The sequence below is a fragment of the Leptodactylus fuscus genome, chromosome 8 (genome assembly GCF_031893055.1).
Source record: "Leptodactylus fuscus isolate aLepFus1 chromosome 8, aLepFus1.hap2, whole genome shotgun sequence".
Classification (NCBI taxonomy): Eukaryota; Metazoa; Chordata; class Amphibia; order Anura; family Leptodactylidae; genus Leptodactylus; species Leptodactylus fuscus.
In genome coordinates this window covers 53,079,547-53,088,164 of record NC_134272.1, presented here as the reverse complement: position 1 = coordinate 53,088,164, position 8,618 = coordinate 53,079,547, and the positions used below count along the sequence as shown (strand labels likewise).

Below are 8,618 nucleotides of genomic sequence, written 5' to 3'. Positions count from 1 at the left end.
GGCAGATTTCCACCTCAGACTGCAGTCGATCAGCGTTAGAATCTGAAGGATCGAGCAGGACGCTTGTGTTTCTCCCGGGGACTGGGGGAGCCATTTTAATTTTTGCTGCATGCAACAGAAATCCTAGAATCGGCCCTGAGTATGAAATATGTATTTGGGGCCCTTTAACTGAAAAAAAAAGAAAATCAAGCAAATATCCCCACAAAACTGCACATGTATGTCTGCATAGCCGCACAGTGACATGTAGGATGGCATAGGTGTAGACTGAGCGCAGTGTAATCGATTGCTATGGGAAACCACACCTTTTATTACAGATATTTTTTCAAGGACTCTCATTGTGCCCATAGTGTTACTGACTGAACATCTGCAGCAAAATCTACTTTTATATTATTTGATTTATCGCAAAATGCATAACTATTAGAAAGATTGGAGAAATATAACACTGTGCTTAAACTAGGACCTTTACGTAAAAACATGATGTAAAGGAATTTACATCGGCATCTACACATTGCTGCTAATATTAACAAATAAGTTGCGCACTAATTGGAGGGAAAATTAAAAAAAATACACATCCCGTTGTAGGCACGGACGGGGTTCGAACCCGTGATCTTCGGTTTACGAGACCGACGCCTTACCACTTGGCCACCGCGCCTGCGTCTAGATGTGGTGTACAAGCTCTTTGTAAAGCTGCACGCTCAGCCTCTCTTTCGGCGGCGCTGTCACTGCTGTGAGGCAGACGGCTCGTTAGCAGGATATGGGGCGGTGGTCTGCTCCGTCTGAATACACGTCCTAAATCGCTGCGGTTCATGTTATGTTATAGAATCAGTGATGCGGTGCCGCGCCTCCTATTATATGCACTGTGTGTACAGGCTGCATTGCTTTATAACGCAACTTTCCCGCGCAGGGTCTCAAACGGTTCATTTTCCCGCCCACATGAACGAGTGTGAGGTGATGGCGTCCAGTCAGTGTGACGTGTCCATGCCTCACAATAACACTGCCTCATATGTGTCCCTCAGCATGGGGATGGGGTCGTACTTTTCACTGAAATCTTCGTGCTCATTCCCAGGAACAGAATGACCTTGTCTTGTTCTCAGTACAATATACTGGAAAGGTTATAGCCGTATAATATTCAGTGTGACTATAAAAGCAAATAACAATACACATGTCTGCGAGGTTCACAAGCTGCACTTTTTCTTCCTACAGACAATAATAAAAATTTGCCATAAAAGTAATTTGCACAAATGAAATTACATGAGACGCTTATCGTATTAATAATAATAAAAAAAAGAATCAGGTCAGCCACTTCTAATACTCCAACTCACTATAGGTCTCTTCATTTTCCACCGCCGGGATTTTCGCCGCAGCCAGGATGCCGATGCAACCTTAACATTCTGTTGCGGCATCCTACTCCTTATTAGTCCCAGATGAATAGGCCTATTCAGGAGGGAATCTCGAGCCGTGGACCCTGCGGCTGAATCAGCTACGGAATGCGTTGCGAGATCGAGCAGGACGCTTTTTTTTTCCGCATCCTGCTGCGATCTCTGCCTCCAGTTGAAAACAATGGAAGGCAGATTCCGGGAGAAATCTGCTTCAGATTCGGGGGCGAAATCCAACCCTAAATCCATGGCTAATTCCTACGTTTGAACAGACCCTTACTCTACCCGTGTCTCGAGTAAAGTGAAGTCCGTGATGAAAAGTGCGGGGTTTCTTTCCCCGAATCTATTTTTAAAAATGGGGAGATAAAAGCACTTCAAGCAGCACTTTTCTCTCCGCATTTTTCACCCATTATAGTCTATGGGGTCCTGCTTTTTTAACCAGATTAGATTTCTGTTCATGGGGTCCCCAAGTGGACCCCCCGCCAAACGGAAACCTGAATGCAGATGTGAACCTAGCGTTAGACAGAGCCAAAGCAGCTGCAAGGAGGCAATACTCACATCAATCCGGCACCCCACTGCGCTCTGCAAAGGTACATTTTGGGCCCTGGCAATCCTGGTTATACACGCCTTAATATTGAAATTTCAACACAAGAAAGGACACGCTGTACGTTTATGCAATTGAGGAAGTGTCATGTTTCTTAAAATCTGCAAATTGTCACATTTCCCAGCACCTATCTCCAATCTGGCATGTTGGAGGAGCATAAAAGCCAGATTGAAAGAAAAGGGTTTTTTTTAGCCATGAGTCCTTAAAGGGATTCTATCATTGGTTAAGGTTATTCTACAACTACCTTCTTTTTTTTCGATTCTCCCCGCCGTTCCGTTGTAATCCTGGTTAATTACTTTATGTAAATGAGCCCACCGAGCACCCTGGGTGTTCCCCAGGGCCTCTGAGCACCTATCCATATCATACCTTTATTCACGCCCCTCCATTGGTTGTGCTTCGTCTGACCCTCCTGGATGTTCCGGCCAGATTGCGCTGCTACATTTGAATTCTTGAGCATGTGCAGCTCCGTACAGAGTGGTATTATGCATGCCTGAGCGCCATATGGTTGTAGCTTGCTATAGATCTCAGCATACTGCTCAGCCTTAATATTGAAGCAATGAAGGGGCATGAATAAAGGTGCCCAGGGTGCTTAGTGGGATCATTTACATAACGTAATTAACCAGGTTTATAACGGAACGGCAGGGAGAATCGGAAAAAAGAAGGTAGTAGTAGAAAGCCTTTTTAAAGGCTATCCAGGCATGTCTTTATCTCAAACCCACTGACACCAATGATAGAATCCCTTTAAAAATTGGATCACATGGTGTGCAATGATTGTGCCATATCTTCTGTTCATGCCAGTTCTAGGAACTTATTACATGCTGAGAGTAACAGAATCCCTAAACTGAGAGACCTTGGTTTATTACTATGAGCCTAGGCCGATATGTTAGCTATCACAACTACAAAGATGTTTGCCTATCTCGGTGGTTGGGAGAACAATAACAAACTGGTAAGACACCATAAGTGGTGCAGAGGTGACCTCTGTATGGATGGATTGTTTGATAGGAAGAATGGCGCATAGTGATCTATTCTGTACCACAAGTGAAATTGGACATCATATCCCAAGCATAGGGAGCAAAGAGTGTCAAGAAAAACCATCAGAAGGCGTTTTGCACGACACTGGGCTACAAGCAGCTGTCCAGCTAAAGATGTTCTGTTGACCTCAGAGCCATTTTTATACAGGACAACAGCATGCTGCATGTTACTTGTGCTATTGTGAGCAGCCCGTGTGGCCTAAATGTATTACTATGGTCAGCAGTGTCTCAAGACTTGTCTGTCATGAAGCACATCTGAGACCTCATAGGTCAGCAACTGCAAAGGGAGCTGGCAGCAGCAGCCATGCTTGATGATTTGTGGGTGCAGTGCATTCAACATGTGTGGATGGGATTAGCCAGAATCCCATCAGTTTTGCAGGTACTGTAAAACACAGAGCTTTTTGTCGTGTCGGGTGCATTTTCGCAACATTGGGCTTCAGCCTTATACTTATCTAGAGTCTGATGAGTCTCATTGGACTCATCTCTGGTGCTCCCATCTCCTGCGCAATTCTCCAGCAAAACCGAGCATGTACACCCTGGCTTGACTATGCAAGTATCGGAGATATAGGGCATGCGCTCTGAATCCGAGGTGTACTCCTTTGGCTTCAGTGAATAACTGTATGGGGAGTACAGGGCTAGAGTATTGAGCATTTTTATTGTGGGTACCTCTCTAATGCCTCTGTCAAAGATGACTGAGGTGCCATTTTCTCTGCGGTGCATAATTACTGCCATTTTGGGGTGGATCACCAGCCCCAGGTGTGAGATCCAGGGCCAAAGATCCATTAGTATGAGAGTTGGGAGCCTATTGAAGGCAGCCTGTAATAGAAGCAAAGGCATTTCTTAATACATTACAATTAATTAATACTGCAGTTTACTTAATTAGTGATCTGGCCTCTCTGGGATTCAAGACCCCTAGGGGGTCTAAAATAAAAGTTAAAAAAAAAAAAGACTTTCTGGGGAACATATTGTTAGATTTCCCTTATAAAAATTCTGCAACTTGTCTGTCCCAGTCGCCCCCTTCAACTATGCAGAACGTTTATTGTTTATTTATTTCACTTACTTGTATAGCAACAACATATTCTGCAGCTCTTTACAGGCATTGTCAGTTACCGTCCACATAGAACAGGAACAATCTTTGCTGCTATCATTGCACAAACAAGGACATATCATCAGTAAGGTCTAATATTTATTATTATTTATTAATCATCCTATAAGAAATAGACCCTATAGACAAGCGGTTGGTTCCAAAGTCAGTTCCAAATGGGGTTGTCTTCTGCTGGATCAATGGTGTCCACAAGGCTACATGAATACGATACAAAAAACAGATATTAATAACAAATGAAAATGTTTGTTTTAAAGGGGCTCTATCATTAGATTTTGCGGTTTTGAGATAATCATATGCCTGAGTAGCCTTTAAAAAGGATATTCAAGTGCTGCTCATCGTTTTTAAAAAGACTCCAACCCCCTGTTTTTGTGAATTACCGTTAAAATGGATCTGCTAATCAGTACCTCCGTGCACGGTGGGCATTCCGTGCACTCCCCATCGTTATACCTTATTCACACCCACCACTGCTGCTTGTACTGCAAAAACCCTCCTCCTCCTTGTTGTTCACCGCCTCCAGCGTCTGCATTCCCAGCGGTTTTGATTGAAATCTTGCGTATGCTGCGTAGCACGCTCGCGTAGTTCTCAGTATGCTCAGTTCCCCTGAGAACTATGCGAGCGTGCTGCGCATGCGCAGTACGGTCACAATGTTCTCTACACAAAAATGGTGCTGGAGCGTGCGTAGTAGCACTCCGGAGGGAGCGCTACTGTGCACGCACAAGATTTTAATCGAAACCACCGGGAATACAGACGCTGGAGGCGGTGAACAACAAGGAGGAGGAGGGTTTCTGCAGCACAAGCAGCAGCGGTGGTCGTGAATAAAGTATGACGATGGGGGGTGCATGGAACGCCCACCGTGCACTGAGGTACTGATTAGCATATCCATTTTAACGGTAATTCACAAAAACGGGGGGGGGGGTCTTTTTAAAAACGATTAGCAGCACCTGAAAATTCCTTTTAAAGGTTATTCAGACATATGTTTATCTCAAAAACAGAAAATCTAAAATTGGGTTTTTTTGGGTTTTTTTTTTTAACTCCAAAATTCCTAAAATCAGTCATGGATATTTATCAGTTTTTCAGTCATGTGCATGGGGCCTTCTTATGTCAAAGCCGGGGCCCACCAGGGATCCCAAAGTACCAAGATAGATCTGTCTGACCCTGTAGTATCAAAAGACAACTGTTCCTCTGACTGATCAGGTGACAATTGCCATGCTCGATGCTCTTGCCTCATTTATGTAGTAAAATTGCAGTATAACCCAGTGCTTGAACATCCCTAATCTACTTTATTCATGTGAAGCTAAAATAGAAGCTACAGACTTGATTTTCCATACTGGATCCCTGTGTGCAGCGTGAATTTTATGGTTTTTCATTAAAACACTAAGAGTATATAATTTGCAGTTACACGTATTTCCTCTCGGCAATTATTAAGCAAAACATCAATGATGAAAAGCCCAGTTTTGCTGAATTTGCAAATTCCACAACTGCAGGTTTAGTACGTGTGGATGCACATATATGCGAGGCTACCACAACCTTGTCAAATCCGGCTTCATGAAGAAACATTCACTAAAATACCGGTGGCAGGCAATATTATTCAAACTTATAGTTACTTTGTCTAAATATAGATCTGAATGCAACAGAAAAAAAATTCTAATATTTTCAGCTTCTTTTTTTCCGGGACATTGGATTGCAGCTGTAATGAGGTACAAAAAATGCACATAGGTTTATATTAAAAATTCTTAACCGTTATCGCTCTGCAGAATGCAGGCTGCAGGGTCCCATTTAGAAAGAAATCTGTCCGACAACCGGACTGACTGATAAGCATTCAGCTTTATTGAGTTTTTGACCCTTTAGAAAACCAGATATAATTACAGGCTGTCTGACAACTTTCCAGTCCTGATAGTTTCCTACAGTGTATAAACGAATCTACAGCATTTGCTTAATGGATCTGCCTGGGGTTCAGGCTGTTACTAGACTGGATACAGCCGGGTCTAGCTAGGTAGTTCTGTGTTTAGATTTAGTTTGGATTCTATATACAGTCCTATGAAAAAGTTTGGGCACCCCTATTAATCTTAATCATTTTTAGTTCTAAATATTTTGGTGTTTGCAGCAGCCATTTCAGTTTCATATATCTAATAACTGATGGACACAGTAATATTTCAGGATTGAAATGATGTTTATTGTACTAACAGAAAATGTGCAATATGCATTAAACCAAAATTTGACGGGTGCAAAAGTATGGGCACCTCAGCAGAAAAGTTACATTAATATTTAGTAGATCCTCCTTTTGCACAGATAACAGCCTTTAGTCGCTTCCTGTAGCTTTTAATCAGTTCCTGGATCCTGGATGAAGGGATTTTGGACCATTCCTCTTTACAAAACAATTCAAGTTCAGTTAAGTTTGATGGTCGCCAAGCATGGACAGCCCGCTCTCAAATGATCTGAAAACAAAGATTGTTCAACATAGTTGTTCATGGGAAGGATACAAAAAGTTGTCTCAGAGACTTAACCTGTCAGTTTTCACTGTGAGGAACATAGTAAGGAAATGGAAGACCACAGGGACAGTTCTTGTTAAGCCCAGAAGTGGCAGGCCAAGAAAAATATCAGAAAGGCAGAGAAGAAGAATGGTGAGAACAGTCAAGGACAATCCACAGACCACCTCCAAAGAGCTGCAGCATCATCTTGCTGCAGATGGTGTCACTGTGCATTGGTCAACAATACAGTGCACTTTGCACAAGGAGAAGCTGTATGGGAGAGTGATGAGAAAGAAGCCGTTTCTGCAAGCACGCCACAAACAGAGTCGCCTGAGGTATGCAAAAGCACATTTGGACAAGCCAGCTTCATTTTGGAAGAAGGTCCTGTGGACTGATGAAACAAAGATCGAGTTGTTTGGTCATACAAAAAGGCGTTATGCATGGCGTCCAAAAAAAACAGCATTCCAAGAAAAACACTTGCTACCCACTGTAAAATTTGGTGGAGGTTCCATCATGCTTTGGGGCTGTGTGGCCAATGCCGGCACCGGGAATCTTGTTAAAGTTGAGGGTCGCATGGATTCCACTCAGTATCAGCAGATTCTTGAGAATAATGTTCAAGAATCAGTGACGAAGTTGAAGTTACGCCGGGGATGGATATTTCAGCAAGACAATGATCCAAAACACCGCTCCAAATCCTCAGGCATTCATGCAGAGGAACAATTACAATGTTCTGGAATGGCCATCCCCGTTTCCAGACCTGAATATCATTGAACATCTGTGGGATGATTTGAGAGCGGGCTGTCCATGCTCGGCGACCATCAAACTTAACTGAACTTGAATTGTTTTGTAAAGAGGAATGGTCCAAAATACCTTCATCCAGCATCCAGGAACTGATTAAAAGCTATTATTAGAGATATCAAACTGAAATGGCTGTTGTAAACACCAAAATATTTAGAACTAAAAATGATTAAGATTAATAGGGGTGCCCAAACTTATATAAACTGTATATTGCTGTACTACAGTTGTGTCTTGAAGAAGTGAACAAATAATTAAAACTGGCCCTTCTATGATATCAATTTGGGATGGATCAAAGTCAATTCTTCAAGAATTATAGAATTATCTCCAAAGTTACAAACACATTTGAATCAAAGTCACATTAGTGTGTATGGGTAACATAATCCTGGAGATATTTGGGAATGTAGAGATCTTCAACCTAAAGCCTTAGGGGGTTTTAGCAAATAAAGAGTGCCTCTGGTTATACAACTTCACAAACTATAACTTATCACATGTCACTATTGCATGTCAAAAAATGTTCAGAAAAGATAGGCATCAGTTCTGATGATAGAGTGTCACATCAGGCCCAGCCTTAGGGATGTAGGACCGATGTAGTCACACAGGGCACATCAGCTGTCACTATACAAGAAGTTACCACTGCTCTGATGGCCTGGGCACCCAGAACTTTCACCTTCGGTCTCAGTCTTGGTGTCCACACACATGTGGGTGCACATTATTCAGCAACATGCATTAGTTTATCGATATTGACAGTCTTGTGAAGGCAGTTATCTGTTAGTGTTGGTTGAGCATTTCATATGTGTACTATATGTGCAGTTAATAATTATGAATTGTAAGCACTTATGTTAGACCATAAGGTGGGGTGTATGTGGAAGATACAGCTCAAGGAATAAACCAACCTAAAGCCAGGCCTGTGCCTAATACAACTATATAGACGCATAAATCTGCACAGAAACAGCAGGACTTTCCATACATTGCATATCCTGTTATTTAGTGAGAGTCTCCATTCACTGGCCTATGTCATTGTAGTGTATGTATGCATAGTAGTGTATGTATGCATAGTATATGCATAGTAGTGTATGTATGCATAGTAGTGTATTCCAACAATGGAATGGATGTACAGTATTTATATTCTCTATGTGCATTGGTTGTCTGCCATAATGTGTGGTATGAAAGCAAATTTATAGTACCTGGAGATGATCCTGAAATGGAAATTACTGCTGGCCAGATTTATAGCATTGC

The 8,618-nt window shown here is 42.3% G+C and overlaps 1 non-coding gene across 1 annotated transcript; it reads right to left on the bottom strand.

Moving 5' to 3' along the window:
- Nucleotides 1-580: 580 nt before the first annotated feature.
- On the bottom strand, nt 581-652 carry TRNAT-CGU (transfer RNA threonine (anticodon CGU)). The gene has a single exon. It is a non-coding gene; the product is annotated as a tRNA-Thr (tRNA).
- Between the last annotated feature and the right edge of the window lie 7,966 nt (nt 653-8,618).